This window comes from Ambystoma mexicanum, chromosome 9 (assembly GCF_040938575.1).
Source record: "Ambystoma mexicanum isolate Mex_15411 chromosome 9, UKY_AmexF1_1, whole genome shotgun sequence".
In the NCBI taxonomy this organism is placed as follows: domain Eukaryota; kingdom Metazoa; phylum Chordata; class Amphibia; order Caudata; family Ambystomatidae; genus Ambystoma; species Ambystoma mexicanum.
Genome location: NC_090931.1, coordinates 952,316,131 through 952,332,521, shown reverse-complemented (window position 1 = coordinate 952,332,521; position 16,391 = coordinate 952,316,131).

Sequence of the window (16,391 nt, the reverse complement as noted above, 5' to 3'; positions counted from 1 at the left end):
TTTCATGAAGTGGCACCTGTTTATGTACACGTTCAGGCTGATACAACACTGCCTGCATCAGATAATTCGGTTTTTCCCCTCTCTACAGCAGGACTAACTTGTACGTCCTCGGCACAGAAAATCTTTCTGAGCACGAGAATGGACGAGCCCTGCCCAATAGGGGAAAACAACAACATGCATTGAATACTTCTCCCTCTGACAATTCTATTTTAGCTCTGGCAGTTCTTGCTGCCCTAGAAAAACGTGTACGGCTCTCCGATGGTCCCTCCACTCCGGTTACTGGTTCAAGCTGCAGAAGGGCGGATGTGCACCTTCACTACAAAGAAAGTGTGGTCTGCGACTTACCCAACATGCCCCCAATTTATATGGCTGATAAAAAACCACCACTTATTACTGCTTCGTCCAAACATAGTCCATTAGTATCTCCTCTTTCCAACATAGACTCCACTGCCCCGATCCCAGGAGCTGTTTCTTCACCTACTCAAACTGCTCCTGCTGCTCCCCTGGGCTTTGATCTACTGGATCCGTCGGATGACATGCAGACCCTAGAGTCTTCTCATCCGGTATTGTCACAGATATTAAATTTATTATACAGAGGATACGATTACACCCACTATGAACTGACAGATTTCAAGTCCTCACTGAATCAAATCCTATTTAAAATCAACAAACTTGAGGGATTTATCTTTGCCGAATCTATTCGATCTGAAGGTCTAGCACACCTCCCCGGGAAGGTCGTATCTGTCGACTCGGGGAAGAGTACAGTGGTGGGGTTGGTGCATACAGCAACACAAACTGAGCAAACAGAGCAGGAGGTGCCTATTGCCCTGCTGTGTCCTACATTAACAACTGCTTATTCTTTTGCCCAATCCTTTGCACAAAACGGTTGCTGCCCCTCTGGCTGCTACTCCTCACCAGATACTCACACATGCTCAATTGTGCCAAAAGGTCATTAATAATACTGAAAAGATTGAACAACTATTATTCTTCATGCAGGAGAACCCTGGACAGGCTCCGGCTGATTATGATTATGCAGACACAGAGGAAGCTACGGAGGTGGGCGAAATATTCCATCCCGATAGCACGTCAGCGTTCACAAACCTCTTTTCAGAAGTCCAGAGTGTGAGCGTCTCTCCGGAAGGCAAGGGCAATGGCAAAAAGGGATACTCCGCCAATGCTGGTCAATTCTTTGCCTCCCGTAAAGAGAAACGCCTCTTTCTTAGAGCATTAAAAAGAAAGGCAGAACGAAAACCTCCTCAGGCACCCTCAAAAACAGTGGAAACAAAATCCAATAAAAAAAATAAAAATGAAAAACATAATAAAAACCTTACAACTGAAATATTTGCGAATCAAATTCACGCAGATCACCTAGATGCAGAGTCTGAGCAAGGCCTACATCGTGAGGAACTACCGACGGAGAGCAAAGAAACTCTCCTGCTAGTTCCCAGAGTTGAGGATCAGCGCACTGCACAATCGAACAAGAAAGGGTCGAAGACAGTGGCTCAGGCAAAGGGCATTGTAACCATCCCTTCTGGAATACTGACTTCTCCTTTCGAAAAAACCTGGACCACTGTTCAAACTCAATTATCAGCATTCTTTGCCTTCCAAAGTAGTCCATGTGGGTAAAGCCGCCTGTGATACCTCTAATCCAGGTGAGCCCCTACAGGCCTCGGACTTATCCCTGAATGAACAACCAAAAGGTAGGTCGCAGCTCAAATCACACAAAGGGCAGAATTGCATCCGAAACCATGAAGAGAATGAAAACTCTTCTGGATCCGCACATCTGGCAGATCCCTTCGCCGCTGCATCTCCACAAATGCATTTGCCTCCTATAAACTCTAACGATAAACTCAGAACACCATCTTCTACTATTTTGGGGTGGGAGACTGATCCTGCAATCTATGGCAATAAACGCCTGAATCGTTGTGCCTTGCTGAAGGCATTTAGGCAAGTTCCTCAACTACGCACCTTGCATTCGGACGATATAGAATGGATTACCCTGCCTCATACTCACAACCATCGGATGGTGTGCAAAGTTCAAACTAACATCATTACTGACTTAGTGTGGTAGTACAAGCGCGAATTGCATTTGATCGGGCTCTCTCCCGTTTCCTTTGAATCACTAGATGATGCAAATCTCTTTCAATGAAACGCTATTGGCTTTGCCCACACAACTTACACCATCAGTTGTTGTTCCAAATGTACAGGGAGGTGCTAAAAGCGGATGTAATAGCACAGTTGGTTTCCCTCTCCAACGTCAGCAAGGATTGGTCATGGCTGACATCATTAGCCGCCACTCTGAATCCCGATATGGATAATGTCCCCAACTAACAAACCTCAACACCTGAGTATTCTCTCGTGGAATTCTTGTGGTTTTAAATACTTGTACAGATGGTTCAATAATTCGAGTTACGCTGCTAATTGTGACATACTGTTCTGCCAAGAAATCATGGCTACACAACAAATTACATTGCCAGGTTTTACTGTCTACCAAGTATTTGCTGCACGCGGATTGAGAGGTCGACGGTATGGCGGTATAGCCATTTGCATAAACACAAAGCTGCGCATTACCACTCATGTAGTTCATGAATCAACCTCTTTTCTAGCTATATTAATTTCATTCTCTGAGGCCTCCCTGGAATATTACTTATGTGTATCTGTGTATCATAACCCCATTTTAGTAAAAATGGACACTGCATTTAACATACTCAACAAGCTGTTTGACGAAATATTAATACAGCATCCGGCATGTCGTATACTAATGGGTGGCGATTTTAACGCTGAATGTTTGGAGCCTGATATATAACACAGCTTAAGATTCCAACTCGTCATCTGTAGATAGAGGCTGTTTGTGGAATAACAACCTAGCTTTATGGGATATAGCCTTTCTTCCGTTTGACGAGCAGGGGGTAGGGTTTACTTGGAAGAGGGGAGTCTTGGCATCGTGCATTGACCACTTTGCCATATCAGAACATTGACAGGATCCGTGTACTAATATCATGACTATAGATCCTGACCTTGGGTATCATCTCATAATTCAGCTGACTGTTGCTATCACCATTTCTAACTTGAATCTTGATCCAAACCAAGCATTCATGGAAGGAGACCATCCTAGTCTCTCCATCAGATGGAGCAACAGGCTACGTGACACCATTAATGCTCGCATTGATGAGTGGCTTAGTGACCTCCAGGGAAAGCTTGGATTGGAATCACAAGTTAAATTGGAACCAAGGAACTACTCGGAAGTGATAGCAAACATAATGGCGACTGCTCGTAATGAAAACAACAGATTACAACATTCAATTCTAAATCTTGGTTGCCCTGAAATCCATCATGTTAAACGTTTAAAAAATGCTGAATTACGGAAACTCAAACACACAGACTGCTCACCAGAGGATTATGCTAAGAAAAAAAGAAATATCTGTAATGCTTATAGCAATAAGTGTACGAATCTAAAACACCACTATCACAACTTGGCCAATCAAAGGATTCTAGTCTCTCTATGTTGTAATGACAGGCGCACCACCTGGGCAAAGCTTAGATCAGATACAGGCACCTTAACCACCAATCAGACTTCTACAATAGCCGCTGACTCATGGGTTAATTTCTATGAGAAGAAATGTGCGCTTCCTCGGTCCTTCTATAATATAAATGCAAAAGAACCTTTTATTCCCAATTTACCGATACCCTTATGGCCTCTACAAGATATTGAATTTGCAATCCATGCCTTGAAATATTCTAAGGCAGCTGGCCCGGACGGTATCCCTACTTGCGTTGTAAAACGCAATCCTGGTTTGTGGGCTAAAATACTGAAAACTCAATTTGATAACATTCTAACAACCATGGAGATCCCCTCTTCCTGGCTAGGCTCAATAATTGTACCAATTCATAAAAAGGGCTCAAGGGACAACCCAGCAAATTATCGGCCCATCGCCTTGATAGACGCTGTGGCCAAAGTGTTTGCAATTCTGTTACTCCGTTAACTTCATGTTAATCTGAAAAAACATAACATCCTTTCCCGTTTCCAAATTGGTTTTTGGGCACAGATGGGAACATCCCTAAATGCAACGCTTATGGCACACTTGCTTGCTAAAACAAAGATTCCCGATGCGGGGCCCTTGTATATGGCCTCCATAGATCTGACAGCTGCCTTTGACTGTGTGGTGCGGGGACTGCTATGGCAAAAAATGCATATGATGGGTATTCCATCGTACATCATTTTCTTAATAGCAAAATTGCATACAGAAACCGTATACTATTTCAGAGTAAACCAGGCTGGTGCAACCACTAATCCCATGCCCATCGGGGCGGGGGTTAAGCATGGCTGCAACCTGGTGGCCACACTGTTTAATTTGTATTTATGTGGCATCAATGATTCTTGGGCACAACAAACCAGCTACCCTGCAAAAAATGGCCATCTAAAAATACAGTGGCTTGCGTTTGCTGACGATATTGTAATTTTTGACCGCACACCAAAAGGATTGCAAACAAAGCTGTCACAATTTGCTGAATTTTGCTCCTCCCATAATTTATCATTCAATGTAGGAAAATCTTATATATTCATATTTAAGAATCTTAACAAACGTCCTTGTTCGTGGAAGTGGACCATCGGCAGAACCCTTATTCCTAGGGCAACCTCAATTAGATATTTAGGCTATACAATATCTGACTCCAATGCAAATATAATGTGGAAGAATGTGCTTAATGAAAAAGCTAAAATTCTCAGTACCCAAATGCGTATGATATTCAATAAATATTGTAAGTATTCTCTACTTCCTCTCTTTGAGTTTTACACCCTCAAAGTCGAGTCGATTATACTTTATGCACTTGACATGTGCTTAGCGGATATAGATCAATTTCTTGACCAACTACAAGGTCGCCTATGGAAGAGGGTGCTGCGTTTGGCTAATTCCTTGCCTAATGTGGTCTGAAGGCAAGAATTGGGCTTAACGTCTCTGTCTGCCCGTTATAACTGGCGGCAATTATCCAATTTAGGAAAAATGTTATTTCCACCACAGAATTCTTTATATGAAGATTTGGGGTTAATGCTGAATGCTGCCAATCCTCCATCGATTGCAAAATTTTATACCAAAATGGTCGCGTTATTGGCTGATCTAGCTTTGACCCCCGCTGACTTGGAATTTCGGCAAGCACATGTTAAACTTCGTCTATTTGCGCATGATTGGTGCAAAACAATAAATACCATTGACAAATTTAAAATGTATAAAGAAGCAGACACATTTTCAACCAACCGCCTAACCCACAAGCCGTATCTGTCGCAATTTCCTTGCCCTAAAGCAAGGGATTTATACCTGTGTGATGCTTGAAATGCATCGGAAGGACAGGGCCTCCGTATCCTTGTCCTTTACAGCTTTTTATCGTGTGTTCTGTCGTGTTTTCCACACAGGAGTTCATGTGGGACTCCTGGCGGTGCAGCTCTCTTTCTTTTGGTTTGGTGAACGGACCGTGGGATACCTTTATGGCACCCATGGGTGGGGTTACAACCCTGTGCCCATAGTGTATGTTTTTGGGCACCTGTGGGTGGCCCGCAGAGCAGGGTATGGTCTGGTGGCAGCTCCATGCTGAATTTGACAGGTGCGCGGAGTATCCTCCATTTTGGGATACCCCGGCCCTGCCATTGGGATCAGTTGATTCCTGATGGAAAACAAGATGGCCCCGGTGGCCTCTTGTTTTCTATTACCCATTACCTTGTTTTCCCAAAGTCCTGGGAAGCCCTGACTCTGTCCCTTCCCCCTGACTGGCTGTTGGGTGGAAATGCCATATATGGTTTTGTTGTGAAGGCCCGGCCAGACTAGCTGGAGCCTTCCCGGTGATGTATGTTGTGGGTACCTCCTGTGGGTGGGACCCGGGTGAATAGAGTGTGTGACAAATAGGCATTCTGTGTTGTGGATGTCTAGTATCTGGTGGTTGACACAATGACTGAGACAGCCCTGCCCGAAACCGGTATGAATGCAGCTTGGAGTGTTGAATGGCTCGGTACTTGTCCTAATACACATAACTTGTTGTGAGTTTCTGGAGAGAAGTGAATGGCCTGAATACCTCGTGTGCCTGATTGGCTGCCTGCCTGCATGAATGCCCGTAGTCGTGATTGGATGCTTGAGTGTGACCCAGCGGAATGAATGGGAGATCAACAGTATATCTGGGGACCTCTCACTGCTAGGAATCGTGTTCAGAAGCTGAAGTCCGGGGGCGCTGTTGAGTAGCCGACAAAATGGCTGCCTAGCTTTTCAGCTCCGTGTGCTGCCGATCTGCATCTGCTTCCATCTGCGGTTTGCTACTCTGCCCCGTCTCCAGATTTGGCTCCCACATTGCTGATACTCGGGGCCACCTGCCTGTGAAATCTGGCCCCGAATCGGACCTTTTAACCCTGTATTCGGCCGCCGGCGCTGCCCCCGCGTGGGGCCGAGCTGCGCCCTCGCACTCCCGGTGAACGACGCGGCGGCGGCGCTGATTGACACCCGTGGCGGCTGACGGCCCAGCGGTCCACCCCCCATCCGGCTCTCTATCTGGCCCCCGCGCCCGGCTGCCTTGTGGCTGGGACCGGGTTCGGTGCGCGGGGGCCGCCTGTGCTGCCTACGCCGACGTGCGTGGACGGATCCAGCGCGGAAATCCGGCGCCTGACATCTGGTACTCCTGGCGGCCGACCGCGGCTCGTGCGCCGCCTTTGCCTGGCTCTACCCCTGCTGCCTCTGCGATATCGCAGAACGCCCCGGAGACAACGCTCCCTCCGCGCCTAACGGCCCGGAGGCCTCTCTGGCCACCTCTGGGGACTGCACCATCGGCTGCGTGTGATGCCGCTTAAGACTCCGCTGAAGACGCCACTATCCTGATCCTGCTCACGGATGTGAACCGAGCCTGAGGTGAGGGGTTGGGGTGGCCATTGTGTGCAGTATTTTTCTGCAAACCCCCCTGGTTCAATCTGACTGCCGCCCTAAGAACCGCGCTGTGCCCCATTAGGGTGAACTTTTATAGCCACCACCCCCGGCGCTTGGATTTCTGGCTCAGGGACATTTATTATCCTTGCCTGCCGGTTCTGCGGGCCGTTGCTACGCCACCAACAAGAGAGCAGCCTTTTCCATCTTGTCACTGCACCGTCCCGCTTCAGGATACACGATACCCACACGAGTCTAACCACTTTGAATACTCTGTACCACACGCCACACACAATGTCCAATAGGTCCAGGAACACTGGTAAAACAGGGGCCATGGACAAATTTGCGAAGGCCGCCCCGAGGCCCGATTCGGCCCATACATCATGCGACCAGATCGAAGCACCACTCCCTGCAGAAGGCCCCCCCACGGACCTAACGGTCATCATGGAGTCAATGGCTAGAAACTTTGCAGCTTTCCATGAGAAGCTAGATGACATCAATGCAAATGTGGCCTCTCTCAGGACCAAACTAGACCAACAAGGGACGCGAATCACCGAAACTGAAAACAGGATCAGTTCCAATGAGGACAATATAACCACACTGCAGAGCACGGTATCCACCCTTGTCACGGACATGAAACTGGTGAGGGCCAAGTGTGATGACCTCGAATCTAGATCACGGAGGAACAATATACGCATTATTGGGGTCCCGGAAAATGCGCTGAAGGGTCGACTTGAACTGGCTGTCGAGAACCTTCTGAAAGACCTGTTGGGCAACCCGGATATGTCCCCCTTCTTCACCATCGAAAGGGCCCATAGGGCACTGGCCCCACGTCCCAAACCGGGAGACTTTCCGAGGCCCATTGTTGCTAAAATTCTGAGTTTTAGAGATCGGGATCAAATCCTCCGCCTCGCGCGTGAGAAGGGTGAGCTCAGATTGGACTCGCAGGTGATCCGAATCTTCCCTGACTTCTCAATCGCAATTCAGCAGGAGCGTCGCCAATTTCTTGGAGTCAAGAAACTGCTCAGGGAGAGAAGCATTCCATACGCCATCCTATTCCCTGCCCGTCTAAAGTTCACATTTAACAACAAACTTTACTTCTTTACGGTGCCCTCGGAAGCGGTGAAATTCATAGAGGCACACATTCCCCCTCATCCACCTGCTGAAGATGTGGGGGAGAATGACTGAACTTGGTCCGAAACTTGCTCTCCTTGATCGTTGTTTGCTCATGCGGTCTGACGGCTCCACTATCCATCGGCCTCCCCCACAACTACCTTGCTGTTATATTTCCCATGCCCTCCGGGCTGTACTCACTGTACCTAAACCCTCAGATACGCACTGTCAATTTTTCAGGTTGTTGAACTACTCATCGTGACCATGCTGACTTCCTGTCTTCGTTGAATGTCACGTTTCTCTGTTTCATACTTGGGCCCGACACAGCTGCATACAGATGCTGCGACATGCATTACTAAACCACGAACACTGTTTAATTTCTCACGGACACCTTTGGGTCCCAAGCGTGCTAGCACACGCCAATAACGCACCCCATTGCGATTGCACTGCATTTTACACCTTTGTTTTGGTTTTGCCCCTGTTGGGCTCTTGCACAGGCTGGATCATGTTGGGGCCGATCCGACTGTGCGCTGTTTGGGATGGGTGGGGTGTACACTACTAATCTTGGGTTGGTGGTGAGGGTGGGGGGGGAAATTGGGAGTTATCTATAAAGGCACACAAGGTTGCATGTGGCGAGCACTAATGGGCCGCGATCGCGAGTTTATCCTCAAGCTTCGGGGCATACACTATTGTTGGATCCTAGATGTTCATTGAGAATACGTGTTACATATTGGGGTATCAGTCACTGCGATGGCTACCGTCATAATGTCATGGAATGTCCGTGGGGTAAGCAATCACACCAAGGCACGTAAAATCATGGCTTATGCCAACAGACATAGCTGCAAAATATTGCTCCTACAGGAGACACACTCCAATGGCCACATTCCTAGAACCATGGCCCCGGCATGGGGACCCGCTAGATTTTTTACTTCCTACTCCACTCAATCCAGGGGGGTTCTAACCATGATTCATAAATCCATTAAGTTTACATTGCACAAAAATTACACTGACCCCGAGGGACGTTATGTAGTACTACACTGTACCTTGGCCAGCAAAGAATATCTACTTGTCAATACCTATTGCCCCAATGTGGACTCTCCCGATTTTTTTGATAAAATCACCACCATACTGCTGGGATATGTGGGCACACCGATCCTTTGGGGGGGAGATTTAAATCTTATCCTTGATACGGCCCTAGATAGAACTGGTACTACTCCCCGGCCTTTGTCCAGCGCTGCACGCAGACTGCACTCTCACATTAAGACCCTCGACATCTGCGATGCCTGGAGAATGCTACATCCCCATCTTAGGGATTACACTTATTACTCATCAGTGCATGATAGCTCTTCTAGGATAGACCTATTTTTTGTCTCAAAAGGAGTCATGGGAGGGGTTGTCGACTCCCAGATCCTGCCTCGCACGCTGTCTGATCATGCCCCGATTACACTCTCAGCTAGACTGGGGATACCTGTTCCGACGTTTAGCACCTGGCGTTTCAAATCCGATGCTCTGCGAGATGTTGTATTTAAGGCTGAAATACTTGCTGACATTCTGTCTTTCTTCGAACTAAACACTCTCCGGGACACTTCTGCTGCAGTAAGATGGGACGCCTTCAAGGTATATATCAGGGGAATGTCCATCTCCCGGGAAGCTGGGGTGTTGAAATCAATTAGAACAGCATTGGGCCGGTCTGAAAGCAAACTGAAGCAACTGGAACTGCAAGGTGCCTCGGGTGCCGACCATGCCACACTTGCCCAGATCTCCGATGAACTCCAGGCATTCAACAAACTCGCCGTCAGCGAGATACAATTCCTTGGCCGCCCTCAAGCGGCCAGGAAATATGGTGAGGGAGATAGGCCCGGGAAAACGTTAGCGACACTAATCAAATGGGAATCTGGTCGAGCGCAAATCACCTCTCTTAAAGATGAACAGGGCAATGTTCAATGGGCTGACCAACAAATCCTAGACACATTCACCGAGTTCTACAGGTCCCTCTACTCTCAGCCTGCTGAGCACACTGAACAACATATGCGAGAACTCCTCGACCGGATCCCTACCACAGAGATCTCCTCCACCACTCGAGACGAACTAGACTCCCCAATTACACTTGATGAGATAGTAACAGCCATCTCCGACCTACCCAAAGGCAAAGCCCCGGGACCCGACGGCCTAACCGCCGATTTCTACCAAGAACACGTTTCCATACTTGCCCCCAAGCTACTTGAGGTCTGGGATGAATCGCTCCGAGTCTCTATCCTCCCCCTTTCCATGCGCGAGGCAGCCATTACAGTGCTGCTCAAGCCTGACAAACCGGATGATGAATGTGGGTCCTATAGACCCCTCTCACTTATGAACCTCGACACAAAGATCTTCGCAAAAATTATAGCGAACCGATTTCTGCCCATTATGACGTACTTGGTCCATGAGGACCAGGCCGGCTTTGTACCTGGAAGGTCCACCTCCCACAACATCAGAAGACTATTTAACGTAATGTCCCGCATTGATCAGGATGTACAGGCGGTGGCGGTCACACTAGACGCCCAAAAGGCCTTCGATATGGTCTCCTGGAGATACACTTGGCTGGTGCTGGAGACTATGGGCATTGGCCCAAACATGATTAGGTTCATCAAATTGCTATACACCTCTCCCGTGGCGCGGGTTAGAACCAATACACTAAGATCTGACCTTTTTACACTCTTCAGAGGTACCCGACAGGGATGCCCCTTTTCTCCAATACTGTTCGCTTTAGCAATAGAACCAATGGCAGATTATGTCCGTGCTCATCACGCCCGCAAGGGAATAAGGTTGAAAGACAGCCCCGAAATCATATCTCTATACGCGGACAATGTTTTGTTATATATCAGAGACCCTGCGACACACCTGGACTCAATACTGAGGGATATTACCCGCACTGGCACTCACTCCGGCTTCACTATTAATTATTCCAAATCTGAGATCTTCCCGCTCACTAAATCCACCCAGCAACCCGCCTCTGAATACCCCCTCCGCTGGTCACCGAATGGTGTTAGATATCTGGGCGTACACATATCCTTAGCTAAATCCACCCTCCTTGCTGACAATTACTCTGCGGTAGCACGAATAGTTGAGACCAAAGTCCTCCGGTGGCGTACCCTCCCACTATCCATTGCTGGACGGCTCTCCCTCATTAAAATGATCCTGCTCCCCAAACTTCTTTACACGTTTAGCAACGTACCCGGGTGGCCTGGGAAGGTCTATTTTGCCAGGCTACACACATTATTTGCGCAGTTCCTTTGGCACTCGGGCGCAGTACGCAAAAAGTGGATGGACATGACACTTCCATACAAACTAGGGGGACTCACGGCTCCGGATCTATCACTTTATTGGCACGCAGCTCAGGCCCAACATGCTACTCACTGGTATCCTGGTACACCGGTGCGTCCCCATGTCAAACTGGAAAAACTGGCAACTGCTGGTACCGATCTAATGTCCGTCATGCTGCATCGTCAATACACACCCGACTCTCCCATTGACCCTCTCAATACGACTCTTTTAGCCTGGGCGCGCCTACTATTCCAGACGCCTGGAGCCTCCCCGTACTACAAGTGGCTTCCTGTGTGGGCCTTTCCCGGCCTGGAACCAACCCACGATGCAGCGCTGGCCCGACACTGGGGGAAGCTGGGATACCAAGCACTGACGGACTTCTATCCCGAAGGCAGGTTCATTGACCCCCGATCTTGGAAACCGGGACACACCGGGACCGCCTTGGAAACCCTCCAATACTATAGATTACGGGCCGCGTTTCGCTCCAAATGGCCCACATTCCCGGATGAGCCCCCAGACAACTCGGCCATCGCATACATTGCCAATTCGGGTGGTGCCCGGGGAGTGGTCTCCTCACTTTACAAGATATTTCAGGCTGCTTCCCCTACTCCCACTCTCAGGGCACGAGATGAATGGGCCAGCGACCTGGGCCTGGAAATATCGGATGGGGCCTGGGAGGGTATGTGCCTACACACCCAAAGAGTCTCCCTCAATTTCCGTTTTCGCGCCATACAGTACAAACTTCTAAATAGACTTTATTATACTCCGTATAGAACCTCGAGGTTCGCCCGTACTGCGGCGCACCCCTGCCCCCGCTGTGGGGCGACAGAGGCTGATCACCTACACATGTTCTGGTCGTGTAACAAACTGCTTGGATTTTGGGAGGGTATCCTAGAAACACTCTCTGCTATCACTGAAACGGTGGGAGACCCGGATCCGCTGGCCGTCCTGTTTGGTGCCTGGAGGACCGATGACACTAGAAGTTCAGCTAGATTCCTTAATATTGGTTGTATGATAGCCAAAAAATGCATTCTTCAGAATTGGAAAAGTCCCTTCCCTCCGGCCCACCGGAAGTGGCTCCATATGCTTACTTGGTCACGTAATTGTGAGGAAGAATTCATATCCATGCTCCCTGCCACCTCTCGCCCCAAGAACATATGGATGGAATTCAACTCATACCTTAACAGTAGAAGCACGAACGCCTCCAGCTCCGGCTTCTCCCCCACTCCTTCCGTAACTACCCCTACCATATGAACATATACTTGTATAAATCTCATGTGACCTATGCCTGACATTACTGTTACCATTGTACTATGCTTTATGTATTGCTCCACCTTGTAACGTGTGCCCTTGACCTTGAAGCCCTGCTGGACGAGAAGAATTGCTGTTGCTCTCCTTCACAATCTGAAAGCTGCTGTGCCTCCAAGGACTGACCCAGAGAGGACCTGGTAAGGCGCCCTCTTCCCGAGCTACGAAGGACCATCGTGCGCAGCTGATCTTTGCCAACGCTCCCTGGTAGACAGACCTTCGACAGGCTGCCGACCCGTTACGGGGACTGCTGCGGAACTCCAGGGAGAAGCACTCGGACTGTTGTCCGCCTCTGTCGACGACCGCCGTCGCCGACCGGAGCCGCCGTGCTCCCGTTTGCCTAAGAACTTCAATTGATCATCGGACGCTCTCACCTGCATCGTCATCCGCTTGTCTCCCGCTGGAGAAGGCCCGACCGTCAACGCACCGAGGAGCATCCACCGGTGGGTTTCCTGCCACCTAAAGACCACAGAGACGCCGACGCTGGGCCACAGTTCTTCATCATCTCTTTGCGGTCCAAAACTATTGTCACCGAGGTGCCCAGCACACCTCTTCCTTGCAGGACGCCAACGCTCTGTCGTCGACGAGCACCGCTAGGAACGAAGCTGCCACTTCACGGCCGTAGTTCAACCTGTTCACTGTCGGACGTTCGACGACCTGTGACTGCCGCCTTAAAGGGAGGGCACTCAAGAAGGGCCGTCGATTCCCCAACACCAAACGCCGAGTTCCCCGACACCTCTCAACGATCCGTGGCTCCTGCCTTAAAGGGAGTCACTCAAGAAGGATCGGTCGACGCATCATCGGAGAACTCTACTCCACCAGGTACATTGGGGGGGTAAAACCTTAATAGGAGGAGATAAGACTATTGAACATTACATGAACTGGGCTTGTGCTATGTATCTTTATTTACAGGTTGCCCAGGTGGGGGGATCTCCACACAGAACTGTGCCTAGCAGTAGGGGTCAGCATTCTGCCTATTGTTTCAACCATTTTACGTTCCTGCCTATCTCTATTGCTGGTTTCCTCGTTATTAATCTGTGTGACATTTTAACCGTACAGCTGATGCACTTTAATGAGATTTGATAACGTTGGTGGTACCACTTTAGAATTTTAGATATTTATCATTATTGACTTCCGAGTACAAAGTGCGTTATTGTGATCGTGTACATACCTTTGAATATTAATTATATAAAGACTGTGTTTTCAGTAATACAGTTTGTGGACATTCCTTTGTGGGGGTTCGGGGACTACACTGTACTTAAGAACCAGCCTGCATCACCTCCTGAGAAGCTAGGCCTTGATTGCTCGACCACGTACCAATAATAGAGAATCTTGGCTGGGGTCCTCTGTGCCTCCCCTCTACCATATAGAGAGCGGAAGTACAGACACCTCCTACCAGTCTTTACACTGGTGGCAGCGGTGGGATGCTTATGGTTTTAAGAATCAGTGTATAACCGTGCCACTTACAGAATATCTGCACTTTATTAGATTAAGGTTTGGGTGTGTACAAAATAACTCCATTACAAGCAATGGAGTTTATTGCGAATGGTAAATTGACTCGGATGAGCTTAGAGGCTCTCCAGAGTGCTTGTGAAGCCTGGGAGTTAGACTTTGTGGATAAGTCTAGGGCTGAGCTGATAGCTGCCCTGGTGGACTACCAGACCGATGGTGAAACTCTTGATGAGGGGGGTAATGCAACCAATGAGGACTCCGCCCCTGGGGTTTCTGCTGAATCTGTTTCTGGGAATGCTGCCATTCCTGCTGCCTCTGTTCCGAACCCCAGCAATTCCTTGGAACTTGACTTATTAAGGATGAAATTGGCCTTTGAATATCGCAAGTTGGAAATAGATGCTGAGCTTAAGAAAGACGAGCTGGCGCAACAAGTGGAACTCAAGAATAGGGATCTTGAACTCAAAGACAAGGACACTGAATGTCAGAGAATCCAGCTAGAGAAAGCTCGAGTGGAGACTTCAGCGAAACCCAGTGAGAGTGTCAGGTCCCCAGCAACTAAATTTATGAAGGATTTGGTTGGTGTGTTTTCGGAGGGTTCTGATATCCTCCAATGGATTGAAGCATTTGAAATGGCTTGTGCAATTCATGATGTTCACAAAAGAGATTGGGCTAAGTGTTTGCTAAGCAGAGTGCCTCAAGCTGGATATGACTGTATTCTGAAGCTGAGTGTGGAAGAAAGGGGTCAGTATGAGTGTATGAAATCTGCTTTGATTGCCAAGTTTGGCAAGACGCCTACCCAATACCTTAAAAGGTTCAGGGGTTTTAAGAAAAGAGAGAATGTGTCTTGGGTTGACTGGGTGAGTGCTGGGCACATGAATATGATGGGTTGGATTGATGGTTACAAGGTGAAAACCTTTGTTGAATTGTCCCACCTGTTGTTTTTTGAGCATTTTTCTGAAGCCTGTTCACCAGAGCTGCGTCAGTATGTTGCTGACCAGAACATTTTGGATCCCTTTAAGCTGGCTAGGTTGGCTGACAAGTGGGTCTCTCACCGGGTGTCCCCTAAGGACTCCAGTGGGAAGGACAAGGACAAAGAAAAGGGGGCCTCTCAGAAAGCTGACGAGTCCCAAAAGCAGTCACAGTCGAATAAACCTAAACCCTCCGCTCCTAAGACCCAAAAATCTAGTGAGGATAAGTCATCTGTGGGTGGGAATAGGAATAGCGGTCCACCTGCTGCAAAGCAGGCTCCCGGTGGTTCCAGTACCGTACCCCGCACTCCCGGCACTTGTTGGGACTGTGGGGCTCTGGATCACAAAAGGGGTGACTCCAAGTGTAAAGGTAAGGCACTCGGAGTACAGGCTGTCAGCCTGACCTACCCTTACCCCATGTCTGAGGTGGAGGCCACTGTCCTCCCCCCCTCTACAGGGATCACTTTTGGTGCTCCCGTAGAGATTTCCGTAGTGTCCCTTGGGGCCTGGGACCAGTACACGGAAGTATTGGCGACTATCCCACAGAACACCCGTAGATTTTTGAGAAGTGTCCTCCTGAATGGCCAGCCTTCTACTGGTTTGAGAGACACTGGGGCAAGCATGACAGTGGTGGACAGGACCCTGCTCAAGCCAGAGGACTATGTAGATGCTCCTCTGAGAACCACCAGGTTAGCTGGTGGGCCTCCCAAATTATCGCCTGTAGCCCGAGTCACACTCGTAATTGGAGACAAGACAGCAAAGCTTCCTGTCCTGGTTCAGGACAATGTCCCTGCTAACATTCTGTTAGGTAACGATCTAGTAGAGTTGGGGTTGATCACAGATGGTCTTCCCATGACTGCTGCTGCGGTCACTAGGTCACAGGTGACACCGAGTCTGGCTGTGAGTCAGGTACCCGAGCCGAAGGCACGGCCTAAGGCAAGACGAAGGAAGAGCAAGAAGGCCACCTCTGTGGAGGGAGCTCCTTCTCTTCCTGCTGTTCCTACAGCACCCATTGGGATCCATGCTCCGGACGGGCTGGGTCCAGTGGTAAACCCTGTCTCAACTCCTGTGGGAGAAGAGCCAGAAGACTCTCCTGTGGGAGAGGTTCTCAACCCGGAGGATCATCCCGATCTTCAATGCTTGTTAGCTGAAGGGGGACCCTCCCGGGCAGACTTCTGTAAAGGACAGAGAGAGTGTCCCTCTCTCGAGGGACTGAGGAAACAGGCCCTGTCCCAGGCACAAGAAGAAGTGCCTAGGACTTTCCGGATTTATTGGGAGGGTGAGCTTCTTGTTAGTGAGCCCACTAAGCCTGAACCTGGTGCCCTCAAGAGGTTGGTGGTACCCCAGGTTTACA